General features: G+C 41.2%; 2 protein-coding genes and 1 non-coding gene across 3 annotated transcripts in view; 2 read left to right on the top strand and 1 right to left on the bottom strand.

The window, feature by feature from the left end:
* Positions 1-19498, top strand: part of EIF1B (eukaryotic translation initiation factor 1B) — a 634827-nt gene that overhangs the window by 475911 nt on the left and 139418 nt on the right.
* MYRIP (myosin VIIA and Rab interacting protein) overlaps positions 1-19498 on the top strand; it is a 334456-nt gene that overhangs the window by 200748 nt on the left and 114210 nt on the right. The window lies entirely within an intron of this gene.
* Positions 7414-7519, bottom strand: LOC125998356 (U6 spliceosomal RNA). The gene has a single exon (XR_007491946.1). It is a non-coding gene; the product is annotated as a U6 spliceosomal RNA (small nuclear RNA).

The raw sequence follows: 19498 nt of genomic DNA, 5'->3' as shown, positions 1-19498 counted from the left end.
CAAGCAAAAATTACTGAGGCTCTGCAGTCACTGAGTATGACAGTGACCTGTGTTCACAGGTCATGTGATAGTCATGTGCTTTCTGGCCTGCCCTAGCTCTGTTTATACAAATGCTAGAATTCACACGAGTAATAAAAATCGTATACACATATGTGGGCTGCTCTCTGAACTCACTTGTTATGCCCAAACAGAAAGTGCCCCTCGTATTATTTCTCTCTCTCTCTTTCTTCCCCTCGCTCACTTATCTTGGCATTTCATAGGAAGCTTGTCTGTGCTGAGAACATGTAGCAAAAGCAAAGATGGTCTGATATGAAAGCATGAGATGAAACCATGTCTTAGATTTTTCAGCACAGTAAGGCTTTTGAATTGGCAAAACCAGAAAGTAACAACCAAACCCCAAAAGGCAAAAATTCACATGCCATTTCCCCCACCGAGTTTTATTCAATTTGGCAGCTGTAAAAGAGCTTTGGTCTCTCTCTCTATCTCTCTCTCTCCACCACACGTGTTGATGGGTTTTTCTCAGCCTGGTTGTCTGAGATTTCACAGCTCTCTGTCACCTCCCTCTGTAGCCCTTAATAGAAACAGGCGGTGGCACTGTTTTCTTCCTCCCCATGGGGATTATTCTCTGCTTGGAACTCTGAGGAAGTCTTGGTTCATCCTCTGCCTGGGGGGTTTTCTGACCATGAGGATATGGAGTGAAGATTTTGGGGGCTCCCTTCCCTGTGCCCTGGAAGTTAAATCTTTCTCGGGACATTGGAAGTAGATCTGTGTAGAAGAATTTGGCAGAAAGAAATCCACTGGTTCCGGTAATTTTCAATCATTAAGCAATGTTGACTTGTCATTTATTGCACAACTGCCTCTTATTGATGATTCCCTTTAACCCTTTGTTTGAGTCTACCTGGTTGTTTTTATGGATGTTTTCCAGCAGAACAGGGTTTTGGTCCTAGACAGTGTCTACATTTTCAGCATTTTGCATCTGAGTATCTGTAAATATTAAGAAATGAAATGTATAACATTTTGAACTAGTTTTATTTCAAAAATGTGGGGAAGAGAGAGGGAATGATTCTCTTTTTGGTGACTGCCTTACAGGAAAGCAGAATTTTATTCTTCAGAGGCTAGAGCACTGGGTTAGAGTGTCGAAGGTGTGAGTGGCCTCTCTGCAGCTTTGCCACCTCAGAATCTGCAGCTTCGTGCTTCCCTTGATTCCTACAGGAAGGAGGAAAGATAATTGATTGATTCCCACGTTAACCCTTCACACAGGGTTTGGGGGCAGTAATTAACGAGGCATGTGTGTTACCACTGATTCAACTTGGATTTTCTCAGAACATCCTCCACAATTATGCCCATCATCCACAAGCAACAGTGGGAAATTTCCGAGGGTGCTAGAAAGAACCACAAAGTCCTCAGAGCTTTTTTTAAATCTCATTTTCTTAGATTAGATTCATAAATGTACCTACTTTCAAGTATCAACTGGTTCTCTTGGTGTATTTTAGAAACAAGCAGACTTACAAAACCAGATTTTTGCCCTAGTCTCTGCCCTACTTCATTCCAAATTCAACAGTTTTAAACTTTATTTTTTTATAAAGTATCTGTCTCCAGAATTATAATTAGAGAGAGAAGGAGAGAGAAACAGAGAGAGAGTTATCGCTTCATTTCTCACTGGAAAATGCACTTCCAATGTATCTTTGTTATCCTTCTCTCCCTCTCACAGCATATTTATGACATAGTCTTAAGTCAGTTTTCAGTGTTTTAATATTTTGGAAATTTTCTTTTTTTAATAATTATTTTTATTTTGACCAAAGTGGATTGCAAATCTTTCAAAGTAATATTTTAGGCACATAGTGATATTGAATCAGGGGCATTCCTACCACCAATGTTGTCTTCCCTCCACCCCTATTCCCAGCATGCATCCCATATCCCCCTCCTTTATTCCCTGGGTTGCTAGTATAAGTGGTCAATTTTGGCTATTTTCAAAGTTGTCTCCTTGTGTTGCTATTGAGTGATCTAAAGACATATTAGGGTATTTGATCTTTCGCACAGGATGGTCTATCTTCTCTGAAAAAAGTAGCTTTTTCTTTTGGCTCCAGCATCAAAAATTATTTTTCTGTGGCATCATTCATGTGGGTGTCTTTTCTCCGTTATCGTTGTCTCCCTGAAAAAAAAAAGCAGCCAGCTTAAAACACTTCACTCTCAGGACTGCAGAATTGGGAACTTTTCTAAAATTATTGTTTGTTTGCTTTATTTCCTTTCTATTGCCTTTGTTTTCGCCACAGATATTGAATTCCACAGAGGAATTCTCTAGTTTTCTTTTTTCCTCCCAAATTAAAGGATTCTTTTTCATTTTTATTTGTCCTACTGCTTGGAAGCCCTACAAACCACCACCTTTATACAATTTACAGCTGTATTGAATTTTCCACCTTATCTGTTTTTCTTTTCCGATTGTTTTTGTAACTGTTCTTTTTACTGGGGATGGGGGGAGAGGTGCAGTGAAATTTCTTGTTCATAGGTGAATTAGATTCTCTTAGTAATCTTTTAAAATTTATTTTCCTCTCTAAGTTTTTTATTTTATTTGGGTATTTACATTTAATAAATTCTTGATATTTAGCCATACTTAATTCAGGTATACAAGAGTCTTGGACTGTGAGTTCTTCTCAAAGAGAGTATACTTCAAGTTGAAGCCAGTGGCTCTAAGAAGGGCTTGTTGGCAGGTGGGCTTCTGTCCCTAGTGAGTCAGCTGGTCTGTAGCATTCATTGTGTGAACAAAATGTTGGCAGCTCTTTTCTCTACAGTTGATCACTTTCTCCCACAGAAAAATGAATCTGCTTCTGATGGAGGATAAAATACCAACAATCAGCGAACCGAAGGGATAGTACAGGGAGGAAGGCACTTGCTTTGCATATGTTCGATTCAACCCCTGGCACACAGGTAGTTCCCCAAGAGCCACCAGGCATCACTCCTGAGCACAAATACAGAAGTGGCTTCTGAGCAGCACTAGCTGTGGTCCAAACTACCCCATTCCACACCCAAGACCAAAAAACAATACTGGGTAACAGGCAAACCTGCATTCAACATAGCGGTTTCACTTCCTCATTTGTTCTCCCAGGATGGCCCTGCATCAGCATGTCTGGTCACAGGTCTGTGTCTCAGTCATTCTGGAGGTTTTCTGAGATGGGTAAGGGCAGATACACGGTGAACATAATGTAGAGGGTATCTGGGTGTAGGACCATTTCACCTTGTGCACCTGGGCTTCCAAAGTTCTTAGCTTCCGACGTCTGGATGCAGTCCCAATGAGTAATGCAGACTTGTTACCTTGGCTCCTCCAGGGCGCTGAGTCATTGGCTGAGGTTTGAACTGCTTCCCACCTTCCTGGATGGAATCACGGTGGCCCTTGTAGGAGTGTTGGCTTGTGTGCTTTGTGTATTAGGAAGAGTTTGGGGGGAAAAAAGGAGATGTCTGGGCTTAGTCCCCCTAGAAATTAGAGGACTATAGGTCCTATGAGGACGTTCCAGGGAAACTGCTGTGCGTGTGGCAGGCCAGGATCATCTTCAACATCTTCAAGTTGGGAGTGCCCCAATTTTCTTGCACACCTATTTCAGCCAGCATCAAGAAGTTCACTTTTGGGGACTGGAGTGATAGTAGAGTGAGTAAGCATTTGCCTTGCACACAGTCAACCCGAGTTTGAGCCCCAGCAACCCTGGTGTCCAGAGCACCATCAGGAGTAATTCCTGAGTGCAGAACCAGGAATTACCCCTGAGCACTGCTGGATGTGCCCCCCCTCCAAAGAAAACCCCAAAACATTGACTTTTATCTCACATTCTCATAGGCCAACACATGCTTGCCTTTCTCTCAGAGAAGACTCTAATATAAAGAAGCAAGTTTGACAAACAATCCTTACTGGCTGCAGGAAGAACTCCCCTGTTCTATTCAGGTTTCCTTTTTTTTTTTTTTTTTGGTTTTAGTTTTTGGGCCACACCCGGCGATGCTCAGGGGTTACTCCTGCCTATGTGCTCAGAAATTGCTCCTGGCAGGCACGGGGGACCATATGGGATGCCGGGGATCAAGCCGAGGTCCGTCCTGGCTCAAGCTGCATGAAAGGCAGGCACCCTACCACCGCGCCATCACTCCGGCCCCTCAGGTTTCCTTTGTTGTTGGATGTTGATCTCGACTCTTGTCCACCCACCCCAGCCGCCACCACCACCATGGTCTCCTGCATCTGTTTGAACAGCATAGGCCATCAGCATTCAGCATAGTCCCCGTGACTGTTTCTGTTCTCTTTTTTTTTGTTTTGTTTTGGTTTTTGGGCCACACCCGGCGGTGCTCAGGGGTGACTCCTGGCTGTCTGCTCAGAAATAGCTCCTGGCAGGCACGGGGGACCCTATGGGACACAGGGATTCGAACCAACCACCTTGGGTCCTGGATCGGCTGCTGGCAAGGCAAACGCCGCTGAGCTATCTCTCCGGGCCCATCTGTTCTCTTTTTTTAAACTTTCCAGCATTCCCCATCCTCTAAAATTAAGCCCAAGGTCCTGTACCCCAATGTCCTTATCTTCCTCAAACCCCCGTTCCATAGAGCACCACATAGTGCACGTGCCTCTCCCAGCAACAATTCTGACCTGTTTCTGTGTCTCCTCACCTTGGTGCTTGCACTCCTTCCTGACACTATTCTCCCTGCCCTTTCCCTTGCCTGCCACCTCCCTCTCTTGGCCCCCAAATAGAGGGGGTAGTTTCTGAGACTCCCACACAGCACTCTTAAGAATCTCAGAGTCAGAGAGGACATGCCTATTTTCCATTTTCCACAAAGTTCACATTCAGCCTTTCCATAACAGAGAATCACCAGGGCTAAAGCATAATGACAACAGTGTCCCATCTCTCAGAGATCACTATAGTGACTTCCAAAGTTTTGTCCTCCCCATTTTTAATTCAATGCTGGCACTGCTCTAGGTTTGGTGTTTTTTTTTTTTCTTTTTTGAGATAAAATTGGATCATGAATATGGGAGTAGATCTACCATCTAAAAAATGTCAGAAACATTATATGAAGGAATTAGTCTTCTCAACTATGTTATGGAGAATTTTCATAGTTTCATTAGTACAAGGCTACCCTGTGAGTTATCAAGCAATATTTCCCTATGAAAGATTTTGTATCCTAACTCCCTGGGATCCACCTTGTGTATATCTTTGCCCATGAGCCCAACTACCTGTAAGCACTTTGGATTCCAGATACATACTAGCAATTCCCACTCTCAAAAAAACAGGCATCTCAAATTTCTTGTGCCCTGGGAATTTCTCTGGTGTTCTATGCATGCACTTCTGGGCATTATAATTATTTAAATTTCTTAAGTATTTAAATTTTTACTTGATTTTAAAAAGCAGTTATATATCAACCATATCATCTATGGCTCTTTTAGTTTCATGCCTTGAAAAGACTCCCAAAAACCACAAACGTAAACTGCTTTTTTATTAAATATAAGGACCCTTTCCTTTCTGTTAAGTAAAAAATACTGTACCCATTTTTTGCACTGAAAATATGAACAGAAGCGGAGTTCTTTTACCCATGTTTGGTGCATAAACTCTATGCATAGATGAAATAATAAGTCTACATATAAAAATAAATGAAATGCCAGAGAGATAGCACAGTAAATATGGCACTTGCCTTGCATGTAATTGGCCCAGATCAGATCCCTGGCACACCATAACAAATACCAAGCACTGCCAGGAGTAAACCCTAAGCACAACTGGGCTAAAATAAATGGCCTAAAATAAAAATTATTAATTAATATATTGGTATAGAAGCATATTATTATTTACAATCACATACCAAATGGGTCTTTTTCCTGCCTAGTTTTATTATCCAGTTTGGGGTTTTTGGGGGGGAATTTAAGTTTCACACCCAGCAGTACTCAGGAATTATTTCTGACTCTACGCTTAGGAATCACTCCTGGTGGGCTTCGGGGACCATATGGGATGCCAGGGATCTAATCCAGGTGGGCCATATGCAAGACAAACACTCTCCCACTATACCATCGCTTTGGTCCCGGTCCCTTATCATCCAGATTTCAAACCTCTGTCTCTGTGTCATCATTCTCAGAACCACTGAGTCAGCTGCACAATTTCTGCAAAACAGCTGTTACTTTTCACTGGGGTTCAGCTCTGTCTCTGAAATTTTGTTTGCTCTTTGGGGGAGTTATATCCGGCTTGCTTAGTGCTTACTCCTAACTCTGTGCTCAGTAATCACTTGTGGAGAAGCTCAGGGGACCATATGAGGTGCCAAGATGAAAACTGGAATGGCCACATGCAGCACACGTGTCCTAACTATTGTATTTCTGTATCTCTCTGGCCCCCTCACTGAAATGTTTTAACTCAAACCAAGACAGTTTCATGACAATAATGTTGAACCCTATCTTAAAGGTTTATAGTTCTTCACAATAAAATACTTTAGTCTGTACCTGATCCAGAAGGTTTTGTTTTGACTCAGGAGCATAAACACAGTTGAAAGAGTACAGTTTGGGCATGAAGACTTTTTGCTCTTTCTCCATCACCTCCTTTTCAGCCATACATCTGTGCCCTCTACCCACATTGCTCCGTTTCACTGTTTAATTCTAGGTTTTTGTCTGTTTGTCTTTCCATCATAAAACAAGAGGATTTAGTGTCTTCTACCCAACCCTTTACCCTCTCAGCTTCCATGAAAGCCAATAGTATAATCCAATACTTCATTATTGTTGTCTAAATATTATTCCGAGCCAAGCTATGAGCTGAATCATGATGACTGTTTGTGTACCCTTTTTAATTAAAATATATCTGCAGAATGTGCCCTGCTTAGCCAAGAACATATCATGTACGTTTGTGCCATTTGTAGAAGAACAATGTGGATATTTCCATCAAGGAGCCACGTTCTCCTGCCTCACCCCCAAAGCCCCACGCTACACTTCTGTGTTAATCAGCCTTCTCTGTGGCTTCACCACCTACTTGGCTATTCCTGGGCTGCATTCACAGTACAAGGGCGACGCTAGAAGAGCCGCTATGCCACAGTACTGTCCTCAGGGATGAAAACACATGCTAGGTGACAGTCCGTCTGCATCAAGCTCACCCTCAGGTTCCCAGCCAGTCTCATGTGCACAAGCAAGGAATACACAACAGCTGGAAACACCAGCACACATGGTGATGCTTTCTCTCTTTGGGGACAAAGAAGTTACTTAGGAATAGCTTTTGTTGAGAAAATAGAGGTCTAAACTGCAAATGGTTTGAATGTACAGGTTTGCATGTTTGTTATCAATGCTTTCCTTTGTCAAGAAAATTAGCCAATCAGTATCTCTGTTGGGATTTCTATTGAGATGTTCTTTATGTCTGGTGATATGATTTTATTTCCTAGATTTTTTTCTTGAGCATTTGAGAAGACGTATGCCTTACCTTTTTTCTTTTAAATACGCAATGCTTTACAAATTTGCGTATCATCCTTGTGCAGGGGCATGCTAATCTTTTCTGTATCATTCCAATTTTAGTATATGTGCTGCCGAAGTGAGCACTGCCTTATCTTTTCTAAAAATTTGATATGTATTTTCTCTATGTATAGAGGTTTCCTTTTATGTTGATCTCATTCATTTACATTTGTCTCTGTGATCCTTCATAGTTAGAGAACTTTTAAAGTTCCTCAGGGGTTGGGGTGGGGGTACTTTTAATTTATTTTTGGTTTCCTAATAGATGTATAAAGATGCATGTTTTATTATTATGCCTATCATACAGATTTTCATTTGGATCATTTGTCAGAGATATATATGCTGCATATTTTATGAAATACTTATTTCGTGGGTTTTCTTTAAATCTGATTTTTTTCATCTTGCTCTCCTTCCTTTGTCTTTGTGTTCATTTGGTGCTCTCTGTCCTTTTTCTTCATTGTCAGTCTTCTCCATGATTCTGAACATGTTTCTTGTCAAAATGTAATAATTAGGTCCTGACTTTATTGTGTTTACAAGGCTATGTCTATTAAATACAGACTAACTCTGTTGACTGTAATGTGATAACATATATCTAGTGCCTTGTATATATGCTTTATCAATATAAACTGTGGGCTATTATTACAGCCCACAGATTTTAATTTTACTTTAATTACATTGGGAAGAATTAGAAAGAGAGACAACTAGTTTTTGGGACCCATATATTTTCTCATTTAATAGTCTACGTGTGATCCCACATAGGGGCCGGAATTCAAGGCATTTGCCTTGCATGATTCAGATACTTGTTCAATCCCCAGCATTATGTATGGGTTCCTGGGCTTCTCCAGGAATGATCCCTGAGAACAGAATTAGGAGTAATCCCCAAGCACCCTCAGGTACAATACAAAATAAAGCAAAACAAGAACATAAAGTCTTGTAAGAGACAGAAAGTGGGACTTTACAATATTAGGTGTAATAAATACTCCAATAGAAGTGACAAAAAGCATGGAAGACACGTCTCCTCAGCCTGGGAGGGCTTCTGAACAAATTGTCCCCTCGGCTGGGCTGAATTGAGTGAGGAACAGGAGTTGGCTTAAAAATAGAGACAGAACAGAAAAAATGGCTGAAACAAGGTCCCAGTGTCTTCAGACACTCTGATGTGGTCCGAATAACTTTCATAGGTGTTCCTAAAGCAAGCTAACAGAAAGCCTTAAGGTTCAAAGAATTATGACCTTAAGTAGGGCAAGGATCAAGACACACCCAGTGACTGTCCCATAGACTAAACTGGTTGATTCTGCATCTTAAATCATGTGAACAAAGGCCCTTCTGGAATTGACATTTGAGTCCAATCTTCTGCCAGGGAAGTTGAATGAATCTGGTGGCTAAGAATCTGAAGTGGCATCTTACAAGGTTTCCTAATGGAGAGCCATCTTTCTGAATGGCAGGACAGGCCACCACTGTGTCTAGTGTTTGGGAACAATGCCTGACTGTAGCAGCGAGTTTACCTTAAAGAAGCAAGGAGAGTGAAGGGCTTAGATGGTGCCTCAGAAGGCTGGGCATGGAGGTGTGGGGGCTTCTAGAAAGAATGTTTTTATGAAGGAAGTGACATCCCAATTTGGTCTCAGTCAGCAACAGCTGGGAAGTGATGTCAATAAGCTGGGCTTGTCATTGAAAAAAGTAAGCTGAAGAATATAGGGAGCTGTAGAGTCTGAAACTGGGGATGGAGGACTATAGACAGACCATGTGAGAACACGGATGGATAAACATTGATTTCTGAACGAGATGTTTGAGAGGTTTCGGGTGATTGTTTAACCTATTCATCTGCTACAGCAGAGTTCTGAAGCTCCAGGTATCCCTGGATGGCACATGTGGCGCGCGCGCGTGCGCACACACACACACACACACACACACACACACACACAGACACACACACACACACACACACCACTACCACCAATATCTAGGGTTGCTTCTGCTTACTCCCCATAGTTCTGGAGAAGTGAAACCTGATGTTCTATGTACTCATTCCCTGGAGCATCCCTGTCAGATCCCCTGACAGATCTGGACATAAGTGCCCATACATGTCCATAGCCCAAGATGCAGAGCCTCATGTGTTATTTATCACACTCACAGCTTCACTGCAGAAAGGTGGCCTCTGGAATTTGAATCTGGGTAAAAGCCTAAACAAGGTTTTCCCCCAACCTCCATTTCCCCTAACCTCTTCTTTTGGTATGAAAAAGCCCGCTGGATAGTGACTTTTGTAGCTGACTCGACCTTCCACCTCCTAGCAATGGGAGTTGTTTTGACTAAAGAGAGGAGTTCTGGCTTTTGGGGAGGAGAGAGAGCACATGGCAGAGAGAAACAAGGCAGAGAAAGGCCATGAGGAAAAAGCAGATTAACTCCGATAAATCTTGTGCTGACTGGCTTGGTATTATTTTTTCTCCGCTACCCTGCTTCATCAGACCTGTCTGCCTAAGGGGTTAGAAAAACGATGCCTGGGAGGTCTCAGCAACTCGTGGATTATTTTTATTTTATAGGCCTCAATGGCTTTACTCTCTCCCCGTTCTCCCCTTTCTGATCCCAGCTCCTAGCTTCGATTCTTTCTCTGTCATTACTCCCAGAGAACTTAAAAAAAAAAAAAGATCTTCATGGAACTCTGAAATTAATGATACTGTAGTGTGTAGTGTGTGTGTGGGGGGGGGGGGGACACTCATTTTTTTAATGCAAATAGGTCAACCTTTAACTTCTAGGTAGACTTTTTTCCTGATCTTTCTAAAAGGAGAAAACTCATACTTTTGATCAAAGTAATGGGAAATAGTCATCCTGTTACCTGAAACGAGAAGAATCCAGATGCAGGCTCTCCCAAAGGCTGCTTGGGTGTATTTTGGTATCAGTGTCATAGGCAGTAGTCAGGACCACAGGTCCCTGCCCTTCAGTGTCACCTATTAAAGCCGTTCACACTAAAAGGGAAGGGACGGTTTAGCAGAATAGTCACCCACTCAACAAGTGTTGGTGACTTTGAGGTTTGACTGCTCATGGACAAGAGCTGAAACACAGATTCCATTCTTTGATAGGCTCCTTCAGCTAACTTTATATTTGGATTGTTTAATATATGTTTGATACGCACTTGGCTCCAAAGGTTATGATTGCTTGATTTCCCAAGAGCACTTTGTTCATTTAGAAACTGTATGGACAAACATCTAGAATCTTTTTTTTTTTTTTTTTTGGTTTTTGGGTCACACCCGGCAGTGCTCAGGGGTTACTCCTGGCTGTCTGCTTAGAAATAGCTCCTGGCAGGCACGGGTGACCATATGGGACACTGGGATTCGAACCAACCACCTTGAGTTCTGGATCAGCTGCTTGCAAGGCAAACACCACTGTGCTATATCTCCGAAACATCTAGAATCTTAAGGAAAACAAGACTGAAGATATTTTCTAGTTAAGTCTGCAAAGCACAGAATTGTGAGGTGAGGAGAAATGTACAGAATGTTAATGTGACTTTAGCTCCCAGTGACATTGGCCATAACACTGTGGTAATACCAGACTGTGGAATAACCCACGGGCACAGCAGGGGTTCCTTGAAAGGTCACAAATGTAAAACACATGTAAACCCCAGCCCACACCTTTTATTTGATAGAGAACTCTGATTTTCTCATGTGAAGGGAAATAGAAAGTCTTTGAAGCACTAAAGGATTGAACAATTTCCAAGATGTTTAAGAGAAGGCAAGAAGATGTTTCCCCTTTTCCAGGATAAACTAGAAAATAAACTCAGGATGGAGAGAGTAGTTTAGGAATTTGTGGATCTTGGCCTACGAGCAGACTAGGTCATCATAAACTAACATCTTTATCATTCTGGTTAGATTTCTGGAAATCAGTGATGCTGTGTGTCTACTTAAATATTCACATATCATGGCCTCAGTCAAGGTTCTACAGATGAGAATTTTGAGAGGTCAGCAGTAGAATGGCAAGTTACAGTGTTTGCTCCCTTATCCTTATCTATTTCCTTTTTTTTTTTTTTTTTTTTTTTTTGGTTTTTGGGCCACACCCGGTGACACTCAGGGGTTATTCCTGGCTATGCGCTCAGAAATTGCTCCTGGCTTGGGGGACCATATGGGATGCTGGGGGATCGAACCAAGGTCTGTCCTAGGTTGGCCCAAATGCAAGTAAATGCCCTACAGCTGTGCTATTGCTCCAGCCCTTCCCTTACCTTTTTCTAATTTTCTGAGTTCTTGGCATGATCTGGATCAGACTTGGAAGAGCCTGACTTCACCAATGTAAGTGGTCACCTTCCCCTTTCCCTCACCTTCATAGAATGACCTCCCAAGTAGAAAAATTAAAGAAGGAAGAGTGAAGGAGTTAGAAAAGAATGTGAGGATGGTAGAAAGGAAGGAAGGAGAGAGAGGAGATTGGGGGGAAAGAAATGAGCACCCACATTGGTTCTCTTTTTGGATGTGCGCCTTCCCATAAATTTATTTTATTTTTAATAATATATTTAAGCACCATGATTACAAACATGTTTGTAGTTGGGTTTCAATTACAAAAAAGAGCATTCCTCTTCACCAGTGCAACCTTCGGGCCACCAATACCCCCATCTTTCTCCTCCCCCACCCCCTGCCTGTATTCGAGACAGGCATTCTACTTCTCTCACTCATTAACATTGTCATAATAGTTGTTAGTGTAGCTATTTCTCTATCTGTACTCTTCACTTTTTGTGGTCAGCTTCAGATCCTGGGTCTGTCCTTCCAGCCTCCATCTCTGTTCTAAGTATGCTTAATTGGTACTCATTGTATGCTCATGCATACTTAGAGAAGCAAGAGATGCTTCACCTGGATAATTCCAGTTCTTAGTGTTCTAGCAGCAAGCCTGACATGGGTTTAGACTAGCAGGTCCTAGCACTGAACAGATGCATCTTGAAGCAAATCAGATATTTTGTCAGTCAGAGACCATGAAGAGAGCCTGAGCACTTCCTTCCTAAGGCTCCTTGCGAAGTGGGAGCTCTAAGAATTCACCACCTCTCTGGAAAGAGGCCTTCTGTGAAGAGCAAGGGAGAGCCTGCTTGTTTATTCATCCCTCTCAGCCCAAGCTATTGTGCCTCAGAAGAATCTTCTATCCAATAAATTATGGTTAAATGCGGTCTCCAGACTCTTAGAAATAAGAATGAGTTTTATATATATATATGTAAGATTTCCCCTTTATTTAGTGTGTCTTTGCAGGGGGAAGTGGTGCTACATTATATTGTCGGTGTAGCTGGGGGTGGACAGAGGGGATAACAGACACAGGTCACATACCCAAAAATGATAAAAATAAAAATAAAAATTAAAAAAAAAGAGAAAAAGAAAAAAAAAGAAAAGAAAAGAAATAAATAAAAATGTATGTGCTCGCAAATGTATATGTAGGACCAAAAAATAAATAAATAAATTTAAGAAAAGGAAAAAAAATGAGTTAGCGAAGGTTTTAAAGGGCCAAAGTGGTGCAAAAGACTACCTTATATTTGGGGGAGAGCAGGTAACGAGGTGGTGTATTACAGGTCCTATGCCTATGTTGGAAGTACAGTTTTTCCCATTGTCTTTTGGGTTTTTCTTGTAATGTGTGGGTTCCCAGGCATCTTCCTATCACACCCCCTGACCTTCTTCAGGTTGGTAAAAATTTGCGGCAGGGAGGTCTTGGAAGAGTTCTTGCATTGGGGATACTTTTGGACCTAGGTCCAGATTCAGGTAACAGTCCACATTAGGCGGAGTTGATAGGGAGGTCCTCGTAGCATGAGTCCGCAGGGGAGTTGGCTGTCTTTTCTTGCCCGGGACGAGGTGTGGGTTTGACTGGGTGTCCCTTCTCTTGGGTGCTGGGTACTGGTTCGTTGGGGTAGGAGGTCGATCTTGTTGCCTAATAGATTAAGGACTGAGGGTGAAGTGTTTTAATATAGAGGGAGGTCTGGATGGGATTGAGGGGTGGAGGGATAGTTGGATTTCCAGAGGGGGGAAAGGGTAAGGTGAATGGAAGGGGTAGGGAGGGAGAAAAGAGAAAAATACATTAGAAAGAAAGGGAGAAGAGAAAAGATAGAAAGTAAAGAAAAGAATAGAAGAGAAAAAATCAAAAAGCAAGTGGTGAGAAGAGAGGAGAGAATAACAAGGGAATGCTAGTTTGCTTGAATGTGTTCAGTGAATAGAGCATGTAGTTTGAGTCTGTTCGTCGCTGTTACTGCTTCGGTGGTCTGACTGGTCACGTGCTTGAAACCCTAAAAGAAGGTAAACCTAGAGATAAAGTGTATGTTAAAGAGATTTCTGAAAAAAAAAAAAAAAAGAGTTTTCTCGGGGCCATCTCGTAGTGCAACCTAGGTATGGTATCTCGTGTGGTATCCCGAGCTGCCATCTTAGCTTGTCCGCCCTTTGTATCCAAGAACGCCTGTGGACAGAGAAGCTGAGAGGTTATTTTACATATAGTAAGATAGAGGCATTAATACATAGTGTTATGGGATGTTTCCATTGGAGTCAGTGGTTTGCCTTGGTATTCTTTACCTGTGTTCCTGTATACGATCTCTACAGGATTATTATGAGCCATTGTTGTAGAAGGTTGATTACGTACCTGTTCTCTCTATGCTGCTATTCTGGTGTTGCTGTTTTCTTTGTGGTATAATGTGTAGTCGAAAGTTTGTGTTGTTAGTTTTTCATGTGTTTTGGGCATTGTTCCCAGGTATATGTTGACTATTACAGTGTTTGGAGTTTCTATCCTGTTAGACCCTGTTATTTGATTGTTAAGTATTAGCTGTGATTAAGATGTATGTTCTATGTGCTTCAGAATAGTGCTACCATTCTGTGTTTATCTTTTGTCTTCTGACTTACTTAAAGAGCTCTTATCTACTAGAGATAGGAACTCATAGTTGTTTACAATACAGGGATATCTCCTACCTTGAAAATATGTCATGTGGAATCAGCTTAGACCTCAGGTGATTAGATACCATTCATCCAGCCTTGAAATCTGGATCCCAGACATAGAATCGGCACAGCTCTTCACAACAGCTACAGGAAACAAACTCCATCTGAGCCAGCCTTAATACTGAGGGGTCAACAACAAGGGCCAGCTCTAACATGATATCCTGACAATGAGGAAAATGCGAACAACTTGACCTGAGAGCAGATTAGCATACCTGACCAGCTAACGACAAGACAAAACCAGAAGACGCGGCACCCTTTGGTAGGTCCAAAAGCCAAGATCGTGACTTACAGATGACTGACTACTAGAACCACGACCAGACAGTATACACCTTGGGCCCAATATAAAAGCCCTAGTTCAGGGTTTGCACTATGACTTGCACAATAATCATGATCCCTAGTCCCAAAGGTCTGACAGAGACAACTGCAACAGAATGGGGCTTCTGGAAGCACAAAGAAAGACGCTATCCTAGGTGCCATCCTAGGTTCAGTGCAAAGACCAAGATCACCAACCAGAGAAGATGGATTAAAACGACACTGAGGCAACAGAACCTCTAGAACCACAAAGACTGACTTCACCATAAGTCCCACCTCAGGATCTGTGCAGATACTGAGACCTCTACACACAGAGCTCTGATTGTATCACCCTGGACAGAGCAGAAGTCTTCCACACACCAAAAAAACACCACCGGGAGACTAAATGATCCTGAGCAAAGTCTAGAGCTGATCCCATGACAGTATACTCCAAGGACGGAGAAACCCCATATTTCTTAGGCCAAGTGAATTCCTTTCCGAATGACCCCAATATTTACTGTGCCAGGGCAGGAGGGGAAAAAACAAAAATACTAAAACCACAAAACCTTGGTTATTTCATATATATTTTTCCCTTCATTTATTATTGTTATTATTATTTTTATATACCTATCTATTTTGGTCAATTTCTCTGTTTGGGTGTGACTACTGAAATCGTGGTCCCCAATTATTCTTATTTTTTTTTCTCTTCTTTTCTCTTCTTTCGTTATGTGCTATGCCATGTTTCTTATTTCAAGACCATGGCGTGTTTTTGGTTTGTTTGTTTGGTTTTTGGTTGTTTGTTTTGTTTTGTTTTGTTTTTTGTCTGTTTTTTTTGTGGTGCTTATCAATATAGCTGGAGTCCCCACTGGATAATTGACTCTTTTTTTGGTACTGGTGGAGTGTTTCAACTTCTCTTTCTCCTTCATCTCCCAAATCGATGATGAAAGCCTCTAGAAGGATTCCATCCATCTTTGGAGTATTAGACTCTTACCCCAGTTTATTTATCTTCTCTTTTTCAGGCAAAATCATGCAACTTGAACTAGCTAGTCCTGCCTACAGTTAGAGGGGGAGATAAGGGAGGCATCAAGACCAAACAGGGGCAAGGCTACTAAGTAGTGGGTTGGATACAGAGGGGAACACATATTCTAGCCGCCCTGGGGGTGAGGGAAGAGGAAATGGGAGGTAGGACAAAAACGGAGGTGTAGGGAGGACAAATTGGTGATGGGAATCCCCCCTGATTTTATGTAAATATGCACCTAAAATGTTATTGTCAACAATATGTAAGACACTATGATCAAAATAAAAATTATATATATTAAAAAAAAAAGAATTCTTCATTCAAAATTGAAAAAAAAAAAAGAATGAGTTTGGCCTTCCCTTTTGGTTTCTGCATCAGTGACCTTATCATTCACCTGCTCAGTTTTATGTCCATTGTATAATCCTGAGAACCAATATTTTGCTATGAAATAAAGTATTCGTAACTTTTCCAGATTCAAATTTATTATAAAGCCACAAACATGAAAATAGTTTTGAGGTAGGACACACACAAAGACCTTTGGAAATGAGTTAAAATTAGACTCTCAGCCCATTAGATAAAATAAATGACATTTTGGTGTTATACGGGTTGATTATTTAACAATGCTGGGATGGCTGGTTAGCCTTTTGGGGAAAATGTTTAATCCAATTTTCTATCGAAATTAATTCAAAGGGCCAGAGCAATAGCACAGTGGGTAGGGTATTTGCCTTGAATGCAACCGACCCTGGACTGACCCAGGTTCGATTCCCAGCATCCTACATTGTCCCCCAAGCTTGCCAGGAGCAATTTCTGAGCACAGAATCAGGAGTAACCCCTGAGCACCACCTGGTGTGACCCCAAAACCAATAAAAAGTAATTAATTCCAGATGGTTCAAGAAATAAAACATTAGGGCCGGAGAGACAGCCTGGAGGTAAGGCATTTGCCTTGCATCCAGAAGGACATTGGTTCTAATCCCGGCATCCCATAGGGTCCCCCAAGCCTGCCAGGAGCAATTTCTGAGCATAGAGCCAGGAGTAATCCCTGAGCACTGCCGGGTGCGACCCAAAAGCCAAAAAGAAATAAAAAGTTAAAAAGTAAAGACATGAAACCAGTAGAAAAAAAGTGGAATGATTTACTTTTATAATCTTAAGTGTAGCAGCTGCATTTCTAGAAAGCACATAATGCCCATACAACTTAAATAAACCAAAGTAATTGGTGTTTTTTGGTTTTGGGTTTTTTTTGTTTTGTTTTGTTTTGTTTTGTTTTTTGTTTTTTGGGTCACATCTGGCAGCGCTCAGGGGTTACTCCTGGCTCTATGCTCAGAAATTGCTCCTGGAAGGCTCGGGGGACCATATGGGATGCGGGGATTCAAACCACCATCCATCTGCATGCAAGCAAATGCCCTACCTCCATGCTTTCTCTCCAGCCCCCAAAGTTTTGACAACATAAAATTTATATTTCTCTGAAAGGCAAAATGTCAAAAGTCAAATGACAAAACATAATCAAGGGACATTTGCAATTGAACAAATAAGACAAACATATATATTACAATAGAGGTCATTAATGAATTAGAGAGACTCCTATGTACAAATAACGAAAAGGAAAAAAGGTGCAAAAGTATACTAGTATGAGAGGAAGGTGCAAAAGTCACAGAAAAAAGGGAGACCAAAAGAAATCAGACAATTGCTTGATCTAACTCGTAAGTGATTGCAAATTAAAATTAAAATATTCAAGCATCTACTATTTTTCTGATTCACCAACATTAATAAATTCAATAATTGAATTCTTATATTTGCTTTTGGCAGGGCTATTGATTCACACAACTATATCCATTGTAGGGAAATTTGGCAGTAACTATCAAGACATGAAATTTCATGACCTTTGAGCTTACAGTTCCATTTCTAGGAATATGTGGTAGAAAATGTGTACATGTCAAAGTCTATTCATTACAATATTGTTTAGAGTAGCAAAACTTAGAGCATGACCTGAATAACTCTCATTTTGTGCCATAAAGTTTGGTACATGCCTATAGCAAGATATTCCACAGAGACTTGCACACATCACAAAGAACAAGAATAACCACTGCTGGCATGAATATGGGGAGAAAGGAACTCTCATTCACTGCTGGTGGGATAGATATCTAGTCCAGCCTATTTGGAAAACAATATAGATATTTCTTAAAAAAAAACCTGAACATTGAGCTCCCGTATGATCCAGCTGTATCATTCCTAGATATATACCCTAGAATCACAAAAACACAAAAACAAAATGCCCTCTGAATGTGTATGTTCATTACAGCTCTATTTACAATAGGCAGAATCTGGAAACAACACAGTTGCCCAACAACAGATGAGTGGCTAAAGAACTGTGGTATATCTATACAACAGAATACTATGCAACTGTTAGAAGAAATGAAGTTACGAAATTTGCTTATACATGGATGGATTTGGAGGCTATTATGTTGAGTGAAATAAGTCAGGGGAAGAGAGATAAGCACAGAATAGTCTTACTCATATGTGGGGTTTAAGAAAAAATAAAAGACAGTATAATAATAAGACAATAGAGATGAGGACTGGAAGGACCATCCCATAATAACAAGCTTATCACAAACAGTGGTAAGAGCAGTTAGAGAAATAACTACACTAACAGCTGCCATCACAACAATAGAGAGATAAATACAATTCTTGTCTTGAAGAGAGGCAGGATGTGGGGGGAGTAGGAAATGGGCGATGGGAAAGTTGCACTGAGAACGGAGATGTGCATTTATGGCTGAAACCCAATTACAAGCATGTTTGTAATCATTGTGCTTAAATAAAAAATTAATTTAAAAATAAATTCATTATCACGAGGTAATTTATACACAGATACAAACTGGAAGAAGTGACATTTCTTCCTCCCCTTTGCTGTGAAATTTATTTTACTCTTTCTTAATAGTGAATATCAGTTTTCCCAGTGATTCTCCACAAGAGGATACATATAAAATACATGTACTTAATTCTGTGGTTTGTGTTCTTCTGCCCCACAATCTGCCATTGTAGTACCAATCCAGATAACATAGCTCCACATCATGACCAAGATTGGGTAAACAGGACTTAAAATTGGCATCAATGAATGAAAAGTTTGAATTCCCAAATGTCATATAAAGGAACTGACTGTAGTGTCCCATAATTCTCTCATGACTACCTAAGGCCACCCATCTCTTAGAGTCTCCAATCACATCTTCTACCTGAGCCCTGATGGAAGCTTCTTGCCCCTGATGTTGGTACCTCCTGACATTCTTACTTTCCAGCTGACTTTAGGTTGGTAGGAACATTCACACCCCATTCGATCATTTTCATGCCATTGCAGATATTCAAAAATTGTGAGTGGTTCCACATTCTCCAAGGAGTAACTTGTACCCCCAACCTCTCTACCAGGAATACAAACTGTATTCCTACAACTATCATCTTATGCAACTTCCAGATGAAAACCAACTCCTACTCTGCAGAACCCACTCCTTCAAAACAAACAAATAAAATTCACAACTACATAAAACCACTTAGATTGTTCCCTTTTTTTTTTTCTCCTTCCTACAGCATCAACACAAACCCCTTAGGATTTCTGACAGTGTTTTTGTTTGCTTGTTTTTTTTTTTTTCTCAATTTAGCCATCTCTCACTGAGCTCTGTTTTGTGAAATTCAGAATAGGAAGGACATGTCTTCCTCCATCTTGGCCTTGGGTTGGGTGGTGCTATTTTAAACCTAGCTACTTTTGGACAGACTTCAGAGGCTGCAGAGGAGGCTCACAGAAGAAAACATATAGCGTGGAGACTGCAAGTTCTTCGTCAGACCTACGTC

The sequence above is a fragment of the Suncus etruscus genome, chromosome 20 (assembly GCF_024139225.1).
Source record: "Suncus etruscus isolate mSunEtr1 chromosome 20, mSunEtr1.pri.cur, whole genome shotgun sequence".
In the NCBI taxonomy this organism is placed as follows: Eukaryota; Metazoa; Chordata; class Mammalia; order Eulipotyphla; family Soricidae; genus Suncus; species Suncus etruscus.
Note: the sequence above shows the minus strand (reverse complement) of the source record. Positions and strands in the feature narration are given on the sequence as shown.